The sequence below is a fragment of the Chenopodium album genome, chromosome 17 (genome assembly GCF_948465745.1).
Source record: "Chenopodium album chromosome 17, dcCheAlbu1.1, whole genome shotgun sequence".
Classification (NCBI taxonomy): domain Eukaryota; kingdom Viridiplantae; phylum Streptophyta; class Magnoliopsida; order Caryophyllales; family Amaranthaceae; genus Chenopodium; species Chenopodium album.
In genome coordinates, this window is record NC_137850.1 from 37,856,948 (window position 1) to 37,880,652 (window position 23,705).

At 36.1% G+C, this 23,705-nt stretch overlaps 2 long non-coding RNA genes and 1 pseudogene across 5 annotated transcripts; 2 read left to right on the plus strand and 1 right to left on the minus strand.

Moving 5' to 3' along the window:
- Positions 1 to 8,016: 8,016 nt before the first annotated feature.
- On the plus strand, positions 8,017 to 9,029 carry LOC145589636 (uncharacterized). The gene is made up of 3 exons (XR_014101772.1): positions 8,017 to 8,121; positions 8,313 to 8,516; positions 8,719 to 9,029. It is a non-coding gene; the product is annotated as an uncharacterized LOC145589636 (long non-coding RNA).
- A 2,213-nt stretch (positions 9,030 to 11,242) lies between these two features.
- LOC145587902 (uncharacterized) lies at positions 11,243 to 17,882 on the plus strand. Of its 4 annotated transcripts, none has more exons than XR_014101481.1 (4): positions 11,243 to 11,640; positions 11,918 to 12,059; positions 15,004 to 15,125; positions 17,483 to 17,882. It is a non-coding gene; the product is annotated as an uncharacterized LOC145587902 (long non-coding RNA). The 4 variants fall into 4 exon arrangements; XR_014101479.1 differs by having other exon boundaries at positions 11,918 to 12,003; XR_014101482.1 differs by having other exon boundaries at positions 11,921 to 12,059.
- A 3,539-nt stretch (positions 17,883 to 21,421) lies between these two features.
- On the minus strand, positions 21,422 to 23,224 carry LOC145587903 (desmethylxanthohumol 6'-O-methyltransferase-like; annotated as a pseudogene).
- Between the last annotated feature and the right edge of the window lie 481 nt (positions 23,225 to 23,705).

Genomic DNA, 23,705 nt, shown 5'->3' on the forward strand with positions numbered 1-23,705 from the left:
TTAGTCTAAAAAACGGAAACTTAAAACAACCTCTTTTTTTTTTCCTTCCAGTGAGTCGTCCCACCTTCCAACTTCTTAGTCTCAGTCTCTATCAAGTCTTCATAGGTCGTCCCCTACCCCTAGTAGGAGGGGGTGGTGGCTGCTGTTGGAAAAAAAAAACATTAAAATTGGAGTAAATACAAAATGTGGGTACTCAACTTTGCTTTGTTGCATGTTGGGTACTAAACTTGGGTACCGCCGGAGAGATAACCTGTAACAACCGGTTACCAAGCATAGAAAGGCTAAAATATTTTTAAAAGCAAAAATCCTTTAGTTACAGGAATGTCAGAGCTAAATAAAGTAGCCGTTACACATTGAAGTTGCAGTCCATTAATATAACAATTTGAACTTGGGAATATTTTCAGCATATTTTGTTTTTTCACCCAAAAAATTAGATCAGGTTCTTCAAAAAGGCAAGTCCACTTCAGTAAATCTGCAAACAGGTAACAAAATTTTTGGTTGTACTTTTGACATAGGGAACAAGATGATAAATTAATTAAATAAGTTGACTGCAGATAATTCCATTTGAATTTCTCGACACTTTAAGAGAGCTCAAGGTGTGAAAATTCATGGTAGCTAAAGAAGATCGAAGCCAATTTGTGAAATTCTTTGTAAATAGTCTGCTCACCCCCCCCCCCCCCAAAAAAAAAAAAAAATTGTTATCATCTCTAGATTGCAGCATTTTTTTGTGATTGTAAAGTTTATCTCTCCAATCTTAATCTACATGTATCCATATATCTTAGACCTTCTGATCTTGTTATTTCAGTTTTCCAGATTGGTGATAGTTTTGATTCTTCATTCAATTGCTCAAATGCTCACCAGACTACTAGAATTACAGATTGGACAGAGGAGAGGAAAGATGAGGTGAGGAGAGGAGACGAGGATACGAGGATTTGATCTTAGCCAACAATATAGCTCTTCTCTATCAAACAACCAAAGATTACTTGCTATCCTTCAGCGAGTTTGCAGTTAAGCCACATTTAATTAATGGCGACCTCTGTTTCTTCTCTTTACTCTAGGTTTTTTTTTAAAGTAATGTTAGTGATGAATTACAAATGATGAAATACAATTGATGAAGTAGCTTTCCTTATTCGTTTAGCTAGCTCTGTTTGGAGAGAAGTGAAGCCTCGGTTGTTGTTCTTCAAATATTTTTTTTTTCAATTTAACTTGTTATTTACCTCTTGTAGCAAGTAAAATTACCGGAAAAGTAAACCTAGGCCGGTTACAGTACCCAACTTGCAACAAAGCAAAGTTGAGTACCCACTTTGCAACAATGGCCAAAGTTCAATACCCACTTTTTATATTTACTCTTAAAATTGTAGCCACCACCATAATAAGATCTGAACCCTTCAAAACTGAATTTCTATTTTTATTTCAGATGTTACACTTTAAAAAAAAAATTAACTATTTGACTTAAATTACTGCCCTTCGTTTCAAGTTAGTTGCAATTCTAAGACAAAATTTCATAATGGTTGATTAATGAATTAAAGAATGGGTAATTAAGCAAGGTAGGAGAGAGAAACTGTATGTGATTAATAAATTACCCAGCACCATCAACATCACCCACCCCACCACCGTCGGCCAGCAGTAGCCATCCCATCACCGACGGCCGGCAACAAGCATCCCACCACCGTCGTCCAACAACAGCCATTTCACCATCGTCGTCCAGCAGCAACCACCACACCACTGTCGGCCAATAACAACCACCCCGAAACACCCACCTCACACCCTGAAACCACCCTTTTTCAACCCAAACCACTCTGAAACCACCCTTTTTCAACTCGTACCGCCCTGAAACCACCCAATCTCAACCCAAACCACCGTAATATCACTCCCTCTCCACTTGAACAACCCCGAAATCACCCCTTCTTAGGTTAAACAACCCCGAAACCACTACCATTTAGCTCGAACCATTTTGTAACTACCCTTTCTCAACTCAAACCAACTCAAAACCACCCTAGAACAACCACTCGAAACCCGCTTGAACCATTTTGTTCGTTCTCAGATTCCTCCTCGACACCTTCAAATAGGTCATACGTTCTCTTTTCACCCAGATATGCATGACCTACGCTCTCAGATCTCCAATGGGTACAATTTCCAGTATGATACTCTAACATCTGCCGTGGTGGTCTTTTGAGACATATCTCTGTTTCTGTGGGTTGGATGTATACCCCAATGATGTAGAAAATATAGTTTCTGATTCAAGCTACATTTATATCTCCACGTGAGTTGCACGTGTCAGATCATCTCCTATCAGTCTGGCTGAACACAGTTTAATTTGGTCCAGACCGTACCAAACCGCCTTTTAGCGGTTTGGTTTGGTTTGGTTTACGGTTTGAAAAAGTGCGGTTTGGTCTATAAATTTCTCAAACAACAAAATTGCGGTTCGGTTTGGTTACAAAAATTTTTAAACCAAATAAAACCACAAACCGCATATATTTAATTTATTAAAAATAATAATTAACTATTATATTTTATAATAGATTAATTTAAAGTCATATATTTGTTTGGATATGTTGTGAATTTTTTAATAGACTCATTAAAGTTGTGTGTTTGGATATTAAACTAGTATTGTCTGTACTCGATTTTTATTAAAAAGGAATTAAATGGTCATTAAAAAAAATATCATAGTGAAACCGCAAACCGGACCAAACTAAACAGCAAAATTGCGATGCAGTTTGGTGCGGTCCGGAGAAAATTACGGTTCGGTTTGGTTTGCGAAATTGCCAAACCGTAATTTTGCTGTTTGGTCCGATTTGGAGTCCAAACCACATTAAACCGGACCGTGAACACTCCTACCTATCAGTGTCTTCGAAGGAGCTTGGCTTTGTTTCATGGCCTTGTCCTTCATTTTTTTTGTCCTTCATGATTTGTCTATTGATGATGGGCTTTAGCTAGCATTGGTTTTGTTAGAGGAAGAGGTCATAGTGCAGTGGCACTACCTGTGGCTTTCAGGGCCTAGACCTAGGGTCAAGCCTCACCCCTAACATTATGTTGGGGTTATCCCCTATCCATAACCGATCTTGTGCATTGTAATCGTGTACCTTCCTATTAAAAAAACACGTACTGGTTTTGTTGACTTGCCAACCACGTTCTCTAAAAGTCCACGAATTCTAAATTTCATGTAACAAATATGACAATTAGGATAGTAATTTTCAATTCTATGTCATTAGTCAAGGCATTATTCCTATCAGGAACCGACAAACCAACTCCGAGATCCAAATCCCGAGCCTGAAGCCTGTTAAGCTCCTATCGTCCAAATGAGAACCTACACAAAGAACAGAGATTAGATAACCCCGGGGTGGATCCAGGGATAACCACTTCGAAGATAAAGTTAGAAAGTGTTTATGAAGGTAAGAAGATAAGAAGAGAGAGAGAGAGAGAGAGAGAGAGAGAGAGAGAGAGAGAGAGAGAGAGTAATAAATGCTACCTTGATTATGGAATAAAACCTGATTATTTATAGCCCTTCCAAATGACAAGTGGCTGCATGACATGCAATCTATCTCGCACCAAGTGTCAAATTGCTGCTGCCACGTGCTGATCGCTGTCAAGCCGATATGTCTACCTTTTGTGTAAATGCCGATATGTCTAGTAGTTGCTGAGGATCCGTATCCGGTTAAGATATCGGCCTTCATATGTAATCAACCCGTTTTCCATATCTCCCCATATAACTAGCCCCCCAAGTGAGGACGTTGAATTGCAAATCGACGTTCTCACTTTATGTACCAAGATTTTAAATGTTATTGTTGTTTCTTGCACTTTGTCGGGCTCTTTTTCTTTTCTGATGAGTTGTAAAATTTAGGATGACTTCTTGTAACATTCAGTGAACATATTATTTGCAAATGTGTTGGTTGTATGAGTGGGAGCGGAAAAATTAAATAAATGGTAGCGAAAAAACTCCGTTTTCCCCCAAGTGACCTTGTTTGCCGACTGCAGACAATGTCTACTTTTTAAAAATAAATGGAAGCGAAAAACTCTGTTTTCCCCCCCAAGTGACCTTATTTGCCGACAGAAGACAAGGTCTACTTAATAAAAATAACTAGGTGCGAAATAAAAAACTCCGTTTCCCCCCCTAGTGACCTTGTTTGCCGACAGCAGACAAGGTCTACTTAATAAAACTAACTGGGAGCGAAAAAACTTCGTTTCCCCCCAAGTGACCTTGTTTGCCGACAGCAGACAAGGTCTACTTAATAAAAATAACTAGGAGCTAAAACTCTGTTCCCCCCCCCCCCAAGTGACCTTGTTTGCTGACAGCAGACAGGGTCTACTTAATAAAAATAACTAGGAGCGAAAAAAATCCATTCCCCCCCCCTCCAAGTGACCTTGTTTGCCGACAGCAGACAAGGTCTACTTATTCGTTAAATGTCGATTGCAAACTGGAAAACTAATCGTGTATGTGATAACCACTCAAATTGATGAGCGGGAAACTTGTGAGTTTGTCTGACACGTGTCATTAATCTAACATTTTAATTTTCAAATTGAAAAATAACCCCAACCGTTGAATTTCTGACGTTGTAGTCACATTAAACGTCACCTTTTTAAAACCCTCTTTTCACTCCATACTTCATTTATTTCTATTTCTATTTAAAAAAAAAAACAAAATTCTGAGCGATTTTTCGAGATATTCTTAGCATCCGCGTAGCAGCCGCCGTTCTTTGGAGCAGTTACCTGTGTTGGAACTACTGAATTTTTGAAGCACCACCGAGCTTTCGTCACGCTTTCACTGTGGGCGAGTAGTTTAAGGTATTAACAAACTCTCAATTTCAATTTGCATGTTTTCGACTATTTTTTCGATTTTATTTCTTAGGTTGATATATTAAATGTCCGGTAGTAGTATTGAGGAAGAACAACCTACCCTTAGCACTGTAAGGCGTCGCTTTATTAGGCCATCTTTGGGGAAAGATCTCGGTTGAAGTAAAGGGGGTACTTCTTCTCTATCTGATAATATTGACGACCCTTTTCAGCCGTTATCTGCGGAAGAACAACGAGAGGCTTTTTATCGTCATAAGATGGTGTTGCTTTCCATAGTGGATTTGAAGCCCTTGAGTTGGTATTTGTTTAACATATCCCGTGTGAGGTACTTTTGTTCAAGCCTTCATCATTTTTGTTGAGCGGCACCTATGGATCCTAGGCTATGCATGTCTTGACCTTTGGTTTGACTTCTAACTTCCCAAGACCGTGACCGAGCCACTTTAGGGGAGGAAAAAGGCATCTTTTCATTTTCTTTTATGTTCCTTTTATTTTGTTACATTCTTGTTTTCATTTGCATTCACCCTCTTGTTACCCCTTTGAGCTTATTTCCTTTTCTTGGTTACTAGCCTCATTTCAAGCCTTACGACCTTCACCCTTAGTTTTGTGAAGCAAATTTTGGTCGAATGTTGGTTTTGATGATGAAAGTGACTACATGTTGGTTTAAGTTCAAAGTGTATGACAAGATTGAGACTTGTGCTTAAGTTAGTTAGGGCTTGTTTGACATCATTTTTTGTTTTCAGTTTCCTGTTTTTTTTAAAACTAAAAACCAAAAACAGGAAACAAGAAAAAGGTGTTTTCACTTTTCTGTTGTCAGTTTTCAAAATCATCATGATTTTAATAAGTCTAAATAATTTTTAATTCATTATGTGACATATATAATATACTTTTAAAAAATAAAAAACCAAAAAACAGAAAACCACAGTGATGCCAAACGAACCCTTAGCAAATGCTTCAAGAAAAGAAAAGAAAAAAAAAAAACAAAAAGGTAGCATGAAAGCTGAGCCAAGAGACTTATATTGATAAGGTTCTTGCAAGGTTCAGTATGGAAAACTCTAAGAGAGGGTTCATTCCCATGTCACATGGCATTTCGCTTAGCAAGAGTCAGTGCCCAACGGAACCTGATGAGTTGAAGCGGATGAGTATCATACCTTACGCCTCGGCTATAGGTTCTATCATGTATGCCATGATATGCACTCGACCAGATGTTGCGTTTGTTCTGAGCTTATGTAGCAGATTCCAAGAAAATCTAGGTGAAGCACACTGGACTGCGGCTAAAAACATCCTCAAGTACTTGAGAAGGACTAAAGGAATGTTTTTGGTTTATGGAGGATTAGATGAGTTGGTTGTTAAAGTTTCCAGACCGACAGAGATGATTACCGCTCACAATCAGGGTACATCTTTTGTCTGAATGGAGGAGCAGTGAGCTGGAAGAGTTCAAAGCAAGGCACTGTAGCAGACTCTACGACAGAATCAAAATATTTAGCGGCGGTAGAAGCAGCTAAGGAAGCTGTTTGGATAAAGAAGTTCCTAACAGAGCTAGGCATCGTACCTAGTGTTTTGGAAGGAATTGAGTTGTTTTGTGATAATAATGGAGCTATTGCACAAGAAAAAGAACCAAGATCAAACGACAAATCCAAGCATGTAATGAGGAAATATTACCTCACTCGTGAGATTGTAGACAGGAATGATGTCAAGATCTGCAAAGTTCACACGGATGAGAATGTTGCTGATCCACTCACTAAACCTCTACCTCAACCCAAGCATGAACGTCACACTAGGGCTGTAGGGTTGAAGCAAATGTTAGAATGGCTTTAGATTGTTTTTGGTTTAGAGAAACTTGTTACAATTTAAAGACATGATTTTGGTATTTTATGTTTATATGGTATGAAATTTTTTCTCTTATTTAATTTTGGTTTAGTATTATATAAAATGTCCAATATATTTTGTTGAATTCAATGGGCTTGTCAAATGTGTGATTTGATGAATGAAACCTCATAAGTGAACTGAATTCATAAAATATCAAAGTTCCTAATCTGAGTCGTTAAATTGGACATAAACGACTTAATAAAAGGATTAGCATATAAGATTGATTGATAGCGCCGTTTCATGGGCTATGGAAACATGGAGATGTTTAGTCAATCATATGGATATGTATAGTTGATACATGATCGAACATACCTACTTAGAAGTTCTAAAACTTCGCGATTATATTAGTGGATTCCTTAGACATGAGTGGAACACTACTTAATTCAATGATTAGTGTAACTTTGATGTTGTCAAACGTCATGCCGTAAAAGGGGACTATAAAGGCAACACTCGGGTTGTGCTAAAAGTTGAGTGGGAGTTTTGGTTGCCACAAGATTGAATAGGTCCTCCTATGTTAGATAGGATGGGTATCTTGGCCTCTTGAAGAGTAAGAATTAAAAATGCATGGCCGTGCTCAAATGGATCATAAGATGATCATTTGCTTAGCAATTCAAACTCGGATTTCAAGAAATAATTTGAACGCCAGTATGGATCGCGTAGAGATGTGATCATACTATCAAATTAGACACTAAGAGACTTAAGGAATTTGAATATTGCATACTTGTCTCGGACAAGTGGGAGATTGAAGGAAATGTGTCCTTGAATCTAATGCAATTACTAAGTATAATTATGGATCATATTATGGAGATAGTAATTCGTTTATTTGGGTCGTTTATACGTCTTGCTAGAGAATGCTATAGAACTTTGGGTTAGTAAGTAACAAACCCGAAGCCCGCCTAAACGAATCCTACAAGGTCACACATTAGGATTGGATCAATAAAGAAACCCGAAGCCCAAAGTGGGCCTTAGGGTGACCGGCCAAGAAGGGAAAGGGGAGAGGAAAACCCTAACCTAATTAATGATAATGTGATTATATTAATTAGTGTTTTGGTGAAAATAAATCTACAGTATTCAATTTTCTGAAAACAACGTAAGTTTTTCCTCTCCATATTTTCTCTCTAAAACTGGTTCTCTACTCCAAGAAAGGTGAAAGGTTTTCCCGTCCAAGTAGCATTGGTGGATTGTTTATTCAAACCGGTGGACCGAATAGAGGAGTTGCATTTGAGGCTCTTTATCTCCGCTAGAGAAGAGGATTGCTAAGAGGATTCACGCTACAAAGGTTAATTCTAAACTATTATATGATCTTTATTTGTATAAGCATGAGATCCTGTTTTAGGTGCGTATGAATTAAATTCATGAAATTCCTCTTAGAATACCTAAAACCCTACACACTCTCCACTCATCTCTCCTGCTTCTAGTTTCTTCTCCATTGAAGTGTATTCCAAGTTTTTCATTGAAGCCGAGGTATGATCTTTAGCTTTTTTTATTTTATAATATATGGAATATCAATTTGACAATCTAGGGTTTGGTTTAATTTTACAACTATTTAATTGACAGTATAGACTAAACTGGGAGATGGAATTACTTCAATTTCTCACCCCTTTACCCTTTTGCTCGATGCACCCTAGGTGACAATTAGTGTGATGGTTTTGCAGAATTGGGTGGATTTCCAGAGACTCCTGCCAGTTAGGGAAGAAAAATCCCTCATTATTAGAGACAGATAGAGAGGTAATTAGCTTAGCAAACCTACACAAATGGCGATTGCTACTGGTTCATCTTCATTGTTGAAGGAAAATCCTAAGAAGAATGTCTTGGTTGCTATGCCCAAGAGTTCCGTCGACCACCGTCTTGCAAATACGGTTTGGTTCCTCTTTCTCTCTCCTCTTTTTTGATTGATTTTCACCTTCAACCCCACTTCCCATCTTTCTCCCGCCATTAAATGATCTTCCAACTATCAAACCATAATTTAACCCCAAAACCCATAATTAATTCATCTTCAATTAAGATTAAATCCCCTTAATTTCCCCATATTTCAGAATTAGGGATTGCTCTGTTTTTCAGTTAAACATGGAAAATGTGATTGCTAAGGAAGAAGAACTATCCCCTGTAACGCGGGTACAGGATCATCGATTTCATCCTATTCATCAGTATCAAGCTTCTCTGCTAGACCCATGGAAGGGCTCCATGAAATGGGCCCACCTCCATTTTTGATCAAGACTTTTGATAGGGTGGAAGTCCCTTCAACGGATACCATTGTTTCTTGGAGTAAAGCTTGTAATAGCTTCATTGTTTGGGATTCTATCAAGTTTTCTACTTTGCTTCTGCCTAAGTTTTTCAAGCATAACAATTTTTCTAGCTTTATTCGTGGGCTGAATACTTATGTAAGTAATAATTTTCTTTTGTTGGGGTTTTTGTTTGTTACCTACCATGTGTTTGTTGAAATGTTTGTGTGAAATTTTGTGATATTTGATCTGGGTTTCATTTCGAGGAAAGTTTTGTTGTTTGATTTTTTGATCTAGGGTTTGTGTAATTGATTTGGGTATGATACTATCATCAATATCATGTATTTGTGTAATTGATTTTGTGTTTTTTGATTTAATTTGATTTTAGGTTTGAGATTTGATGATTGTTATGATCCAATGGAAGATCATGATATCAAAGAAGCCTTAAATTGGCTTCCTCGTGAGATTGTTGACGCTCCTAATCAGTGTCTTTTGCATGCTATGGACCTTTCTATGAAGCACGAGTACCTTCCTGAAGATCTTCAGGTTCTCTTTCTATCTCGCTTGTTTAATAATCTGGTTTGTATTTTGTGATTTTTGGCTTCAAATGTGTTTTGATTTAGGGTTATTGCTTTAATTATTGTGGAAACAAGTATTTTGGATGAGTAATTACTTTTGTTGATGGTTTTATGAATTAGTGAATTGCAATCTCTGTTAAATCTGTAGATTGTGAAGTTGATTTTGCAAATGAAACGATTTTGTTGTTATAGAATGAGAAATTCGAATCAATATTTGCTTGAAATGGCTTGTAGGTTGTTATTTACTGATGGATTTATATAGCGATATTTGGGGAATTTTGGTTACAATCACTTTGATATGAAGCAATAATGTTGGTATTCTGGTTTTGAATTTGATTTTACGGGAAGATCTGGGATTTCTTCGAAAGCTGTGATCTTTATGGTGATTTTTAAGGTTGGAAATTCTAATTTCTTTGCAGAAAAATTTGGTGGTAAACTGGTAATATCTTGAATTCTAAAAATGTTCTTGTGAAACATTAAATACAATGGTGATACACTATACAAACTAGAGTTGTTGTCTCATGTGTTTGAAAGTAAAGAGGTCAGTACTAGTAGTTGATTTGTTTAAATATATAGATTTAGTCGAAACAATTAACTACCTATTTTTGATTTACTTTGTCAGGCTATCACTCTCTTGATGTTGGTGCATTATTGTAGTACTACTCACATAGAGTGGTTCCATTAGTTTTTCTTTTATCATCTTATTACCTTGTCTTCATTTGGATAGGGGAGGTTGGGTGGTTGTGGCTCATATTCTTTACTCTTTTTTTTAAATACCTTTCATTTCTGAGCTACATCAAGTGATTTGATGTCTTTTTACAGGTTCGTGCTTATGCGGTGAGTGTTTTGAAAGAGTTGACGATGATGGACTATCTTCTGCAGTTAGTCCCGGCCCTTCGTTTTGAGCACTCAGATAGATCACGCCTATCTCATTTCCTTGTGCAACGCTGTACTTTCTTGTCCTCTTTTTTCTTCAATGGATTTTGTTGTTATATTGATTGTTTGGTATTATGTTATACATGATATTTTGAAATTAAATATGTGAAATTGGAAAGTATTGTAGTGAGACAGACTTTTGGATAATTGCATTGTTGGTAAAAATAGTAAATGCCTCAGTAATACTTATGTTAGAAGCATTTACTTTGGTGCTTTTGGCTCTATTATTCATCTCTTGATCTGAACGTGTCAATTAATGATGCATTGCAAAATTCTTTTTGTTGTGGTTTTCATTAATATACCATATTTAAGCAATTTGATTGGTTTCAAATTTTCTATTATAAATCTGGAATGTGAATAATCTATGTAGGATCAGGTGAAGATGAGTTATAAAATCAACTCTTGGAAAGTGTTCTTATAGGACCTATCAATTTCGGTAGCTATAGCTTTGATCTTTCAGTCATAACTTCTCTGCCTTATTCTTAAACTTTCTGTATTTTAATCCTTGGTGGAAGGAACTGCCGTTTGGATTGAGGAGCATCTAGAAAATTTTCTATTTTTAATTTTATATGTATTTTGTGGTTTTAGAATCTGATATTTGGGAACTTGTGTTGGTTGTTTGTGGGAAATTAAAGGCAATCACTACCCTTTCAAAACTCAGAACATGTGTTACTGTTTGAAATCTACAATGTAATTCCCCGAAAATATCCCTCTTTTGTTTTTTTTTCAAAATTGCCCATGCTGTCTTGGTCTTTCAGTCGGCTACTTTTCCTCTACCTTTCCCGAATCCCCTCCCAGCCTTTCATCTCTTTGACTTCATTTCCATTTCCAAATTCCTACAACCACTAATAAATCTTTACTTGTCTCTCTCCTCTATTTCATTCCATGATTTCACCTTCATCTTAATCTTCCCTCAAATTCTTCAATACCAAACCAAATATCAGAAAATCGACGAATTGGGCAGCCTTAACCAATTATTATTATTATTATTTTTTTTTATTTTTTTATTTTTTATTTTTATTTTTTTTATTTCAGCACGATAGAAAAACATGCAAACTCAGAGAATCAAAGAAGATTATAGGTTTCAAAATTTTGCCTCTCTTCAAATTGTTTGTGATTAATCAGCGAAATTGAGGTTGGGTTTAATTCGTAATAAGAACTTTCAATTGAAGATTTGAAGAAGGATTATATTATCAATTGGAAATTCTCTCCGAGCAACTACAACGAAGAAGCAAGATAAAAAATGGGTATTTCTTATTTATTTTTTTACCATTTTAAATCTATATATACTCTAAATTATAGATTTTTGAATGATCGGTGTTGTTTAATTAGTCTTAATTTTCAATGATTTTATGACTTGGGTTTGATTGGATTGGATTCTTATGTATTTGATGTGGGTTTTGCTTTAATTTTCAATTAAGTATGTGGGTTGATTTGGATTCTTCAATATCGATAGATGATATGTTTGATGTTGTTGCTGTTATTTTATTTTATTTATTTATTTAAATTTTTTTTTTTGGGCAGAAGGTAGATCAATATATGAGGGTAAAGATGGGCATGGGCCGTGCCGGCACGCGGGCGGCACGGGCACAGCACGATTCCGGCAGAAGGTAGATCAATATATGAGGGCTAGGTTGCACTGATACGGATACGGGGACAAAAACGGGTACGGATACGGGGACGGGATACGGCAATTTTTTTTTTTCAAAATACGGGTACGGCTCGGATACGGAAAAAAAAATCAGCAAAATATAAATCCAATAAAAAAAAAAAATATTACCATACCCACTACCAACATTTTGAGACTCCATTCAACTGCACAATGTAAAAAAAAAAAAAAAAATTACCTACTGACATTCTCATTTAATGTCACTACAATTCACTATATTATCAACAACAAATAAAACAATTAAAAAAGAAAACAAAAGACTTACAGAAAGAAAGAAAGAAGAGAGTCGGAAAGAAAGAAAGAACTCAGAAAAGCAGGATGCCTCGCAGGTGGGTCTCCAGCGAAGAAGAAGGTGGGTCTCCGGCGCCGCCTTGAACCAGGCGTCGGTTGTTGCAGCCTCCATGTGAGTCTCCGGGTCGCCGCCGTCAATCAAATCGCACAGGGAAGGAGAAGATGAAGGAGTTCGAAGTTTTAGGGTTTGTGAGAATTGGGGGAAATCGAGTATGAGATAAGTTTTGTTCTGATTTGGGTTTTTTTTTTAAAAAAAATTGGGCTGGGCTTCTTGGGTACGGCGGAATTTTGGATTTCCTGTACCCGAAACGTATCCGATCAAGACCCTAGCCGTCCCCAAAATGACGTGCCGTACCACTTTTGATGGGGACGGATTGGGGACGTATCCTAGCCGTCCCCGTCGCGTACCCGTCTCCGAGACGTTTCGGGTACGGGAGACGGCAGCCCAGAGCCGTACCCGTGCATCACTGTATGAGGGTGTATGGGTCACAAATGCTAATTGCAATAATAATAAAAAAAAAAGTACAAGTCACAATTTAAGACAAAAAATATGAACAAATCAAAATTTGCTTAAATTTACTCCGCACAATTTTTTGGATTGATTTTTTTTTTTTTTTTTTTTTTTTTTTTTTTAATTTTGGGGTTTTGTAAAAAAAATTTGATCTTGCTTTTTTATTATAGTAATTTTATATATTTATTTTTTTAAATATTAATGAAGTTTACCCTGTATAATTGAAGTGATTTTTTTTTTTGGTAATTTGGAATTTTAGTACAAATTTTGTGTTTTGCTTTGATTTTGATAGCCTTTATTGATTGTCTTAATGGGTTTTATTTTAAGATTAGAGCTTGTTAAGCTATCCTTTCATCTTGTTCAATTATATTTTAATTTGGTTGCTGGTCCGAATATGAAATGGGGTGAAATAGTTGTTCTTCGTTGAACATCTTGTAGTTCTTTGTTGTGTTTGCTCTGTTCTTTAGCTTCATGCGTCATGCTCACCATCATCATCAATCCCAAAACTCAATAAAATCAATGGTGGAGGGGGAAAATGTTGAAACCGATGGCAAATTGCTGATTGGGGGTGGCGGATTGGTGGTAATTGGTGGCGTTGGCTGTGATTTGGTGCGCAATTGAGGAATTGGTGATGTGGGGTTGTTATTTATGGTGCATGGAGATGGAGCAGCAGCAGGGCGCCAGGGATGCTGGTTGCTATTGTTTGTGAGGGAGAAGGGAGTTGTGGTTGGGTAAGGTGGGGGATTCTGGCTTGTTGGTGGTTGTGTGGGAGTTTTTTGGTGGTGAGGGTTGGCTGCGGTGGTCGGGAATTGGTGAAATTGGGGCTGTAGAAGGGTGGGGGTGGAATAGAGACTTGTTGGTGGGTTGTGTGGGAGTTTTAGCCTGTTGGGTGGGGGGGGGAGGTTGGCAGCTGTAGTCGGGAAGGGAAAGGGGCGGTTCTGGTGGTGGGAGGATGGGACTGGAGTGGTGTAGTGGTGGTGGGGATGGAGAGAGGGGGTGGAGCAGTGGTGGTGTTTGGGGAAGGAGAGACAAAAGAACAAAAATTATTCAAGGAGCAGTAGGATTGTGGAGAAGAGTAGGGTTGGGGATTCGAGGGTTGGCGAGTAGGTAGGCTCGGGGTAGGGGAGGTGGGTTGGTCACCGGCGACTAATTCACATCTCATCTAACTTTCTCTCCTATTTCTCTTATCCATTTTCTTTTTTTTTTTTGGAAACTTTGATTTAATGTTTGATCTTAACCTTTTGATAGCGTTATTGATGTTAATTATTGATGTTAATTTTTTATAGCGTAATAGAAACTGGGTTTGTTGCAAGGTGATGATTCTGAATATTTATTGCAAGACGTTGTTCTTTATTATTGAAAATGTATCCGATCAAATAGGTCCGAGAACTATGGGATTGGAGGGAGTATTGATTTTAGGAATTTAGGAAGTAGAAGACAGTGATACATAAGAAAAATTGAGTGATATCGGGTCTTAAGATCAATGAAATTCAGCTCATGGATATTTGCAGTAGAAATTCATAAGCAAAATCGAGTTTGCGTGAAAACTGTATTGGTGATATGTACATTGATCATTCTTTCACATGATATAGGTTTCATTTTTGCAATCATGTTGATGAATGGGAAGGGGTTTAGGTGTCTACCATGGTTTGGTTAAGTGATTATAGCAATTTAGGAGAATATAGTATCTTATCTGGTTATGTAGAATGAATTACATTATTTGTTTCACGTGAAGTGAAAATATAGTACTTCAATATGGTAGTTTCATGATAGAGTAGTGAAAGTAGAATTTATGTGAGAAATATTATGAGAATATGGTTGCTGGGGGTGGGAAGAGAAATGAGATTTAGTGGGATAAACACAGCATGCGATTTCTTTTATGGTAAAATTACTAATTATATAAAAATGAATAGAAGTTTGCTGTATGTATTTTCAATTGAATTTTTGGGAAAATGAAATTGATTGAATTTTGTTGTTGACTTTTGTAGGAATGTCTCTATTTATGCAGTGTGACCTGAAATATATTATTCTTGAATGCCATTTATCTTCTTTGGAATATTGAACTAATACTTGTAATTAGTGATGTTATATACCAAAGATTGTATGAGTCCTTTAATTGAATTCTATTAACATATGCAGGTCAGGGGACAATTCTCACGCCTAATGAGTTTGTGTTACAAAGAGGCAGCTGAGGACGAAGAGAAGCCAATTCCGGCGAGGATTCGAATTCAGAGGACCCGAAATCCCAGGAATATATATTGGTATATAATTTTAGAATTTTCTGTCAGAGTAATGCCTTTTTATTGTATTTACTGTATAAATATGTTTATTGGGCTTTTAGATTTTGTTTTTTGGGTGTTTGAATTCTGTGTTTGGTAAGGGGCACACCTGCGGACCGTTGTGCCCGGTTGGGCGCTGAACGGAATAATATAGTGATAGGACTGCACATTTTGGGGTAATTGACGGGTTTAGCTTAATGGTTAATGGTTGTGTATAAGCTATTGGAATCAAGAAGGGGGTAATGGACAAATTAGTGGATTAGCTGACCTTTAATATGCATTAGTAGTTGTTCTAGGCATTGCCATGATAGCTATGGGCAATGAAAAGAGTCTTGCCACACCAATTGACTACTTAATGAATTTTTTGAAAAATGGGAACCAGAACATGAAACAGACAGTTCTTATGGTGCTATCTCTTCTATGCAAATCAAATCCAGTTAGAGCTAATGTCATAGAAATCTTGACCTATCCTCTTATTTTTCTTATTTGGTTTAACGGTACCTTTAGGAGGCTTGTCAAGATTTGACTAATATAATATTGATGTAACTGCTGTGACATCTTTGGCTCTAGGTATTACATCAGAGCTTGAGGACTTTGCATTTTGTCAGTTTATTGTTAATCAAATAGAGTTTAGGAAAAGGAGTATTGATCTATATGGTTCTATTATTATATTTTTCCACAGACTACAACTGCTTTAAGGTAATATTGTGGTTATGAACCTCAAGAGCTATTGTTTTAAATTAGCGTGCCTAAATTTTTTTTATTTTTATTTTTTAATGAATTTTTCATTTAAGCAGTCCTGCAGTGTTTTTTTTAAGTGATTAGGCTAAAGAGAAATGCTCTTTGGTTATTAAAATTTTAACTGACATTTTTTTTAGTAATCATAAATCAATGTTAGTGAAGCTCACTTTCTATTGGTACTCATCAGAAAACGGGCATAATATAACTCAAATTAGACATGCATAAATATGTGTATAGAAGCTATACACCATCGACAATGGATGAGATAGAGTGGAATAGTTCAAAAGAGCAAATATTGGACCAAAAAACAGTAAATTTAGGGACAATGGCTGAGTAGCATACCTTTCTGCCAAGCTAATTTATGGGACAAAAAAAAAAACCCTTTGATTGTGTTATTTGGGTGTATCTTCAATTTGATGACCCAATTGCTTGATCTTATCCGATTTGGTTTATTTAAGTTGATTTATTAAATGGGGTTTGTTTGATGTTTGAGGTACCCATTTTTTTATTTTTTTGGATTGAATTTTAGTTTAAAATTGATCAGATTTATGTGGGTTTGGGAATTTTGGATTCGGTTGTGATGATTTATTGATAATTTATCATGCTTTATGGGGTTTTGGAAGTTTGAGAAGCTAATCTGTTGACTGAATTGAGGAGTAAGAGGCTGATTGTGTGTTTAAAGGTGAACAATTGTTCTACTTTATAGAAAAATATTCTATTTGTTTGTAATTTGGATTTACTAGAAAATATATGTAAACCAAAAAAACTCAACCGTTTGGTAGAATCGTCATAGAAATGAGGGAGGGGAGTGGGAGAGAGAGAGAGAGAGAGAGAGAGAGAGAGAGATGGGGGGGAAGAGGAGGGAGAGGTGGAAAAAGAGAATAAAGGGCAGGCTAGGAGAGGAGAGGAAGGGGCACACCGAGAGAAGAGAGGGATTAGGACTTAGGAGCGAGATATAGAGTGAGAAAAAGGGCTCGGGAGTGAGGAGCCGGAAAAAGAGAGAGTGAGAAAGAAAGAGGAATTGGGAGAAAAAGCAAGTGAAATAAAGAGAGAATGAGAAAGAGGGCCACAAGAGAGCAATAAGGATCGAAAGAGGAAGAAATAGAGCAATAAGGGAAAGTGGGGATAGGATTTACTTTATTCTTTTATAATACTCCCTCCGTTTCATAATTAGAAGCATGTTTTCCTTTTTTGGGTGTTCATTGACCGAGTAACCCCAATAATACTAACTGAGTTATATTATGCTAATTTTTTTATCAACACCAATAGAAAATGAGCTTCACTCTACTACTATAATTTTTTTAGCTTAGATAGATCATGTTTATTTTATTCATCATAACCTAAATCTAATTTCTATAAAATTGTAAGAAAATCTCTAATTTACTTTAATTGTGGCTTTATAATGTTTTGGATTGATGCAAAGTCACGGCATTAAGTGAGAGTTTGTTTTCATTGAATTTATAGATTTTATTACTCAAGCTCCCTGAATACATATAATCATATATGGTAATGAGTTTATTTTCATTGAATTCTAATTTTTCAATATGTTTGGCAAGAAAGTGGTGGTGTTTATTTGCTTATTTTATTTGATGTTGCAGGTTGATGATCATGTTAGTCTAAAACAATATTGAGGATTTGAAGTCCGTGAAGGATATCGACCATATGAATATTGCTTGATCTCAGAATTTGAAATTGGAACCAATTAAGCAAGATGAATTGTGACGTGTAACAGAGGATAGTGCTTTTTTACGTAGTATAATTAATCAAAAGTAGCTTTTATTTCAACAAAGAATATGCGGTACAAGAAGCAGCCTTCGATAATGTATACAATTTTTTAAGGATGAACAAATTATTTAGGCATGAGCAAACTATACAGAGGTGAACAAACTGTTTTAGGGTAATGTAATTTGAATATGATTTTTAGGAGTGAGAAATTCTTTGGAGGTGAACAAATTATTTAAAGATGAGAAAATTCTATACAGGTAAGCAATTTATTTAGGAGGTAAATTGTATATGATTTTTAGAGGTGGACAAACTATTTTGAAGTGAGGTAATTGTATATGACATTTAGAGGGTGAGAAAACTCTTAAAGGGTGAGTAATTTTTATAAAGGTGAGATAATTGTATATAATATTAATGTACTTATAGACAATATGAATAATATCTCTATACTTAATTAGAAAACGCTTTATTATTCTTACATTTTCCATCAAACGTCAAATTATAACCTAACAAAACAATAACAATTATTTCTACTCTTAACGATAAAAACAACAATTAGTATTATTCACTTACGCTACCACATTATCGACATTTAATATTAGTTTATTGGGCTATCGCGCGCATCGCACGCGGTGGCTCAACTAGTTTTATCCAAAAGGCGGTAATTGATTAAATAGTTAAATGAGAATAGTTAGAGGTTTGAAAAATTATAATATTTTAAATTTATAAATTATATAGTATAAAATGAAATCCAAAACAAGTAAAAAAGGAAAAAAATTATAAACAAGAAAAAGAAGTAGTCCATAAAGAGAGAAAAAAAAAAATGTATGAGTGAAGAGTTGAACCTAGGACAAGAGGAGAAAAAAAAGCCTTAGTCAAGGCCCAACAACCACTAGACCATCTTATAATTTTGTGATACATGTTGTTTATGTATTGTAGATAACCTTATTCACTGTATCTTTTTATGCTAATGAATATCATTTTTTTCTGAAAATGGGGGGGGGGGGGGGGGGGACAGCTGTCCCCATGTTTCTATAGTGGCTCCGCCACTGCTTCCAATCGGAAGTGAGCTGCTTGCTCCTCAAAACCAATGTAGCCAAAGCAATTTTTCACCATTGGGTTGGCTAGGTTGTGGTTTGGTGGTCTTGAGGAGAGAGAAAGTAATTGGAGAAAAAAGGGGGAAGAAGAAAGGAAGGGTGTCGGCACGTGACATTCAAACACCCTCTTATGGTATGTGACTATGGGTTAGTTAGTTACGAGTGCACTAACAATCGCCGGCAAACACAATAAACTAGAGAAGCCGCTTCGAATGCCCACAAATCAGCCCCAAAATTGCAAACTTTTCACATCTACCGGTCGTTGGTTTCGGTGGTTTCGACTGGTGGTTGCATAGAGGAATTGGTTTCGGTTGGTGGGCTGGGTAAGGGAGGTGGTTTTGGCGGTGGGTCTGCCGGAGAGATCGAGGGTGGCCATTGATTTTTTTCTTTTTCTTTTTTTTTTTTTTTTTTTATTTTTCAATAATTTGTTTTTATTATTTTAAAATTTTTTTTGGATTAGACCAATCACGCGATGACACGTGTGAAAATAATCCCAAGTCACAAATGGTAACTGACAGGGTAAAGTCGTATCCCCAAATCAAAAGTAATTCCTAAATCCTCTAACTAATGTAGATAGGGAAGTAGGGTCGAATCCACAGAGAAACGGATCTTTCTATTCCTAATTAACTAATACAATCTAGATTATGAGGTAACCAATATTTATATTTGAATAATAAACTAAACTACAAAGATTAAGAATAAGGAGAGAATAATATATAAAAGGATCTAGGGCATAGGTTCACCAATAAATAATATTCCAGGGTAGAATATAATAATCATTCATCAATGCATATATTAATCAGATTATAAAGGGCTTTCGCTACGTATTATAATCACACAATTAATTTACCGGTATTAAATCTCATCTTTCGAATCTCGACCTAACCATTTATAAATTAACCTGTCTATTGAAACTAGACCTAAACATCAATTCTCATCTGTCGAATCTCGAATCAATATTGTCAAACTCATGCATAAAAGATCAGGCCTAGTCTAGTCACAGAGCATTAAATCAATCAATAGGAAATTAAACTAGCATTGATAATTAACAACAATAAATTACCCCTTCATATTATTTATGGGTCCCTATAAACCCTAGAAAGAAAACTACTCACACATAATAGAAACTAAACTAATCAAAGCAATAAAGCAAGACATGATTAAAGGAACAAAATAACAACTAAGATTAAGGGAAGAGAAATAGTTACCAAAGGAAATCTGTATTCATGAAAATAATTAAGAACATGAGTTAAGAGAGAAATTAAGAGAGAGAAAAATCCTAAGTAGAGAGAGAAAATCTAAGAAAGAAGGTCAACTAAAATTACGTACAAATCTCGTACTTAAACATCCTTCAAAACAAAAATTAAAATTAAACTAATCAGGTCTGAGAAAAACACGCGCCCGATCGAGCTTATGCTCACCCGATCGGGCGCGCCTCTTCCTTGAGGGTCCTTATGCGCGCAGCCGCCCGATCGGGCGTATGCTTGCCCGATCGGGCCTGGTCTTCTTCTTTGAGGCTCGGATTTCGATTGGGCTAAATTCCTCGGCCCAATCTAAGTTTCCTCATCGGGTCTTGATTAAACAATCCAATAGCCTCAGTACCTCATACCGAGCCCTTAATCATCGGCTCTCACCGATCCTGGGCTTCAAAAGTGGCCGTGTCCTTCTAGCTTCCGTAGTTGATCCATAAAACCCGGGAAAATGCTCCAAAAGTGCAATTTCCTGTAAAATACAACTAAAACTACGAAAACACTAGAAAACACAAATTAGTAATAAAAGTGGCTCGAAAGAGCCAAAAACACTACTAATTAAGACCAAGGGACGGGGGTAAATTACTATATAAAATGGACACATCAGTAACCTGTCTAGCCGGTTTCAAGTTACTTGGGACCATTGGGAGCAGATTGTATACAAAGGTCGGATTATTTAAAAATCATCGAAAGGTGGGATTATTTTGGGCGGATGAGCCAAAGATGGGATTATTCCGGGCAATTTTTCCATTAAAATATATATTATGAATTTAAGTATGATTCAATTTTGTTTAGTACACATAAGTCTTGTCTGATTTTACTCCGTTCTTTGTATGTATATATGAACTAATCAAAATTTAACCGTGTTTTTACACTAATATATCAATCAATCAAAGCCTTAATCCCATACAATTTACTTCAAAAAATTTCATTAATTGTTAAACTCCGAAATAAACAAATACTCCGAAATAAACACTATGGAGTACCATGCATTATTTATTTTGAAAATTTTACCAAATACTAGCTTATGTACGTTACTGCGTTACATGCTGTCATGCTAGTTGTACACTTAATTCCTTAGCACATCAAACATTTGAACTACACTTGTACAGTTAATTGATAACACAATATATATCTATGAATAACAATCTAAGGTTTAAAAAATTTATTTTTGAAGGATATTAGACCACATTATGTCGAGTTTTGAACAATACTAGTATGATTTTGGTAAAATGTTGTACTTAAGAAAACAGTGAAGATTAGAACGAAGACGTACCACAACAACAGTAATCAAAAGAGAAGAAGTTTTTTAAAAAGAAATTCTCTATCACAAAACAATATGGAGTACATCACATTTCATTAATTTACTCAAATGCAGTTTATTTCAATGTGAAGCTGGGCAGAATTTTTTGTGAAGGGGTTTTTTTTTTTTTTTTTTTTTTTTTTTTTTTTTTTTGATTAAAGAATTTTTTGTGAAGTTTATTAGAAACCTGTCGTAGAAAATTAGAAATCACAAATCAATACATTAGAGAAATGTTTCTAAGAAAAATAATGTAGTAAATGAAGCCTTTTATATTATGAAAATATATATGGTTTGCCCATTATTCTCTAACACTAAAGAGTTGGTAGTTACTTATTCTACAAAAGCTTCAATGATAGATGGCATTCCAGGGTTACTGAGTAGTCTGTAACGAGGAAATCCTGCAGTTTGTAGCAAAGATTTGTATTCAGGCTCTGTCCTTTCCTTACCCCCGCCAGTATGCGCGATCATTATTAAGTCTGATGCAAGTAATATGCCTTCCATTGACTCTTCCCCCTCTTTGTGAAGTATTAATTCAAACAGTATCAGCTTTCCTGTCTTTTCTGGTATTGCTTTTCGACAGTTCTTCAGGATCTTTACACAATCTTCATCGTTCCAATCATGCAGAATTGACTGCACCACCAGAATGACAGAATAGAGATTTTTAAACATACTTGATAATGAACCTATTCATAAATACATCCAATTACATGTTTTGAGATTATCCGAATTTATACAGATGAGCATACCTCAATCAGTAGATGCTCACCTGTCAGGTACACTGAACATCTGCTGATTCTGCTACCAAACAAATAAAAAAAGGCAGCAATTTGGGTGATTCACAAGCGCCATTTCAACAGCAATTAATAGAATGAACAACAAACTTTGAGATTTATTTAATTTAGTTTGTAGAAGTCTGTAATTTTGTATTGGTGTCATAAAGTGAAACTGATGTAGAACAGCTACTACTTTGGATCAAAATGACAAATATATTGCATTGGAAGCAGGACCGTGAGCCTTCTTGAACACTATACAATCCTCAAATTATAGAAAAAATAAATATTGATATACAAATATGGAGTAGTTTTAGTTAATTACCTTCAAGATTGCAACATCAGCATCAGGAATGGCCTCAAACATATCACCTTCAACATGAGCAACTCCATCATACTTGGGAGCAATGGCAATAACATGAGGCAGATCAAAGTTGATGCCTTTGATGTTAGGAAAGGCCTTCACAACCTCATTGACAGCTGCACCAATTCCCCCTCCTACATCTACAACTGATTTAACATCTGCAAATACATCTTTATACACTGACGTGATAGCCCTAAACCCAATCTTTGCTGTACATGCCAACCCATCATGGAACACCCTATTAACTTCTTGATCTCTAGATAAAAATTCCCAAATATGATGTCCATGAGCCATCTCAAACGCTATTCCACCCTCTTTGATGGCAGAGCTGAGATGGTGCATCGCGGCTAATAATTGAGGATGATTCTGCATAAGAATCATAGGAGCATAGCTTATCTCATCATCATGTCGTAACAGTAGCCTAGAGGCTGGTGTTAACCAATAAAGGGTGTCATCTTAACTATGTTCGGTGGGGTTAACATTAACTGTGGTGAAGATGTCTCTACGAACCAAAATCTGCATGACACGTTTCAGGCACCTGAAGTTGGGAGGGTGGGATTTAAAATGGGCACAAATTTCAGATACACTGATTGGATGGCCATGGGCATGGATGATGTCAGCAATGCCAAGCTCCACAATACATTTAAGTGCCATGGAATCCACAAATGCAAAAGTAATTCTGACTAATGTCTCTAGAGGTCCTTCGCCTACAACAGGATTATGCTCCTGGGACATATTATCCTACCGTCTGAAAGGAATTATAAATACCTTATTTCGTTTTCACAAAACTCAATATCCATCAACTAAATTCATACTTTCATAAAACTCAAAATTCACAGCAAAATTTGTTTTCAAGTTCGAAGCACACAAGTTACTTCCTCTTTAACAAAATTTACGTAGTATTTAAGATAAGCACAGAAGTTACTAGTTAGCTTAAATGTGCCAATATATAACATTTTACAAGACGTAACCTATTAATTAGTGAAGACTTTCAAACTTTCATTTAATTCTAATATCTGTACTAATTTTGTGTAGACCGTCCAGTAACTACACCTGACAGGCTGACATAATCAGGTTTTTGATTTCTTTCCAAGATAATGCAAACTGAAGAACCTCGTTTTGAGTTCATTTATTCTTCTATCTAGAATTGAGAGTTTCAGTGATCTCTAAAAACACTTAAAACATATTCACAGGTTTCATGGGTGACACACCACTGAACTTAGCAAGCAATCTGAGGTTAAAATATGTTTTCTACTTAGTAAACAAACCATGAAACCAGAGTGGTACGGAACTAACCAGGGTAGTAAATACTTCG